The sequence below is a fragment of the Oncorhynchus tshawytscha genome, linkage group LG18 (genome assembly GCF_018296145.1).
Source record: "Oncorhynchus tshawytscha isolate Ot180627B linkage group LG18, Otsh_v2.0, whole genome shotgun sequence".
NCBI lineage: Eukaryota > Metazoa > Chordata > Actinopteri > Salmoniformes > Salmonidae > Oncorhynchus > Oncorhynchus tshawytscha.
In genome coordinates this window covers 23,689,533-23,692,825 of record NC_056446.1, presented here as the reverse complement: position 1 = coordinate 23,692,825, position 3,293 = coordinate 23,689,533, and the positions used below count along the sequence as shown (strand labels likewise).

General features: G+C 40.3%; 1 non-coding gene across 1 annotated transcript; it reads right to left on the bottom strand.

Moving 5' to 3' along the window:
* Positions 1–2,010: 2,010 nt before the first annotated feature.
* trnal-uaa lies at positions 2,011–2,093 on the bottom strand. The gene has a single exon. It is a non-coding gene; the product is annotated as a tRNA-Leu (tRNA).
* Positions 2,094–3,293: the final 1,200 nt, after the last annotated feature.

The following is a 3,293-nucleotide window of genomic DNA, read 5'->3' as shown; positions in this document are numbered from 1 at the left end:
CTCAGAGCAAGCAAAAGCCTCTATGTCATTCAACTGTTGACATTGACAATGCAACATACCCTATACAGTCGGCCTATATCCTATATGTTATAACTATGAGATATGCAATCTGAAATTAATGATGATGTGTGTGTATGAAACATGGTTGCAATGTCAACAGTTTGAAGATCATCAAGGTAGGTGGACAAATATTTGATAGCAGTGTAGTTTACAGGTGTGGATAGCTCTTCTGGGATAAACTAGAAACAATGACAGTGGTGCAAGTTTCACATTCATCCCTTTGAATTAGGTTTTCCTTTATCTTGAGTTAATCAGACACACACACATAGATAATTAATAATGAGTAAGCCTATCTAGGATTGGCCTAAATATATAATTGATATTAAAGGCCAACATCTCAAAGGCAACCATTGCTGGTCAAGATTGAGTAGGCCTAATGGAAATCTAAACAACATCCTCTGCCTGGGCCCCGGTGGCTTTAGTGATGTTGCCTTGTCCCCTCTCCCTCCCTCGTTTCAGTTGTCACTGCCTCTTTGTGTGCACTTCCTCGCGCAGACCATAGAAGAGGATTGATTGCACAAATGAGAGCTCAGCAGGGCCCTCGCACAGGTGTCAGGTAACCGCACAGGTAAAATGAGCCGACCTGGGAAGAAGACTGCAAAATGAAGATGGAATGTAAGACCTAACCTGACCTATAAACCAGTTGGAGAGAGAGAGAGCAGTTGATTTGAATGGAAAATAACAATAGGCCTCATGATGGGCCACATAAAGGCAGATGACAGGTCACCGTTACATGCTAAGTTAACATTTAATATTACACTTTGAATACACCGGCAGCAGTATCTGTCTCAGATATTGCAATAAGTTTCATCACTCTTACAAATCCATTGTCATATGTATGTAAACCTAGGATAAAGTGATGCTTTCTGAGATATATAATACTGCTCTAATTATTATTCTGTGATGGAGATGATCCAGGCTGTATCACAACCGGCCGTGATTGGGAGTCCCATAGGGCCGCACATAATTGGCCCAGCATCGTCCGGGTTTGGCTGGTGTAGGCCGTCATTGTAAATAAGAGTTTAGTCTTAACTGACTTGCCTAGTTAAATAAAGTTTTTTTTTTTTAAATGTGGTGCCCCTGGCCTGAAAATTATGAAATTGAAAGAGCATGTAGTGCAGGCCTACACATAAAGGAGTTCTAGCGCCCCCTTGTGTCCAGCAGGATACATTTGCTCACATTGTATATAGATTTATTTTTCTACTGTATTATTGACTGTATGTTTGTTTATCTCCATGTGTAACTCTGTCTTGTTATATGTGTCGAACTGCTTTGCTTTATCTTGGCCAGGTCGCAGTTGTAAATGAGAACTTGTTCTCAACTTGCCTGCCTGGTTAAATAAAGGTGAAATAAAAAAATGTGTCATTTATTAATTGATTAAATACTAGGGCCTAGGCTTACTGAAAAATATATTCTAAATCGAGATGTGGCGTGAATCTCATGAGAAAAATACTAGTAAAAGTCGAGTACATGTTGCTTATTTCAACAATCAGCACATTGGTCTACTTGTTTTGTAAAGCAAACATCATAACCCACCGTTTTTATTACAACAACATAAGGTTATTACATCGAGAATCAAGGCAATATTTTTTATTGGCCAGTAGGGGGTAGCCTTGGCTACACTTTATCATTTGACACAAACAAGACATTTATAGTCAGTTAATATATTCAACTGCTTCTTTATGTGACATGAAGGTGTTACAATAACAGCAGTCCAACTATCAGATATGTTTTAATGTAACACACTGAAAGTGTTGTCGGATTACGTTATTAGAATGAAACACAATGAAAGTGTAGCCAGATTACGCTCTAACTTTTTAAAGACTTGACTGCAGCATGTGACAAGCAAAACACACTACCGTACAAGCCGTTTACAGTACCACAACCCCTTCAATTGAAAAACAACGCCGCATATTTTCGATGGAAGTACTTTCCTTGAGCAAAACTTTCTACCAGGAGTGGGGTTCGAACCCACGCGGACATATGTCCATTGGATCTTAAGTCCAACGCCTTAACCACTCGGCCATCCTGGTATACACACCTTAATGCAACGACGTATTGATAAATAAAGCTGCTGGAATGTGACCAATTGACATTAATGCGTCATCTTTTTGTATAGCTTGCCGAGCAATCCATTTCAACACACCGGCAGCTGCATGAAACAAGACGATGAGTAACCAAGGAACCCTCGATAACTGATATCCTATCGTTATCTAGTTACGCTAGTATCTGGCTACTATTCAACTTAAGCAAACGCAGGATTCACATTTCAAGATAAGTCTAAACATAATTATTTGTGCAGCTTAATTTGACTCTTAGCTCATAGCTAGCTGGCCATATTATTGTACTTGTAGCTAGCAAGCTAACGAAGAGAGGAAGAGGCGAAGCGAGATGTTTCACTCTCACCAAAATCTGTACACAATAAGGCCAGATATATGGGAAAAATGTGAAGATCTATAGGTGCGTCCGTAAATTCACTCTGGCTATCTACTCCGGTTTCAGGAGCACTCGCTTGAGCGCAGAATAACTATGACTGATTAATTTACGAACTGCTCAACACCCGTTGAATATGGCCAGTGTCAATAAACGTCGGCAAAAAAAACGTTATTACCAGCAGCACATTTACAGTCACTAGATTACAGGAAAATAGCCTAACCAGCTCAGCTGGGGCGAGTAAAATGGTCAGAGAGGTGTTCTCTCATTTGTGTCGGGAAGTAGCTAGCCAACGTTAGCCAGTTAGCTTGGGTGCTTGACTGCCGTTGGGGCCAGAACGCTTGGATCAACCCTCCTCCTCGGCCAGAGCGTCCAGTGTGGCTCTGAATTTACGAACGGACAATCTGACAATACTCTGAATTTACGAACGCCCAGAATTTGCTCTCTGGCACTCCAGATTTAATTTACAAACACACCCCTAAACCACAGATAGAACAATGAGAGATATTTCACCGGATGTATACATGTGAAGCATCCGCTTGGCTTTACCACTCACTACCAAATATGGTAGTGAAAGGCAGCCCAGTGGGAGAAGATGGAAGAAGATGGATTTTGCCCGACATTCAGCAGATTTTCTCATGGATGAAACTTTTGATATCAATACAGTTTTCTGTTACTAAAACTATAATATGTTATGAACAGAGTGGACAAAATTTTGTATACTTTACTATTTACCCATTTAAAAAAAAAAATCGCGTTGTTTAGAAGGCGTGCAAAGTCAAATTGAGTCATTGCACACG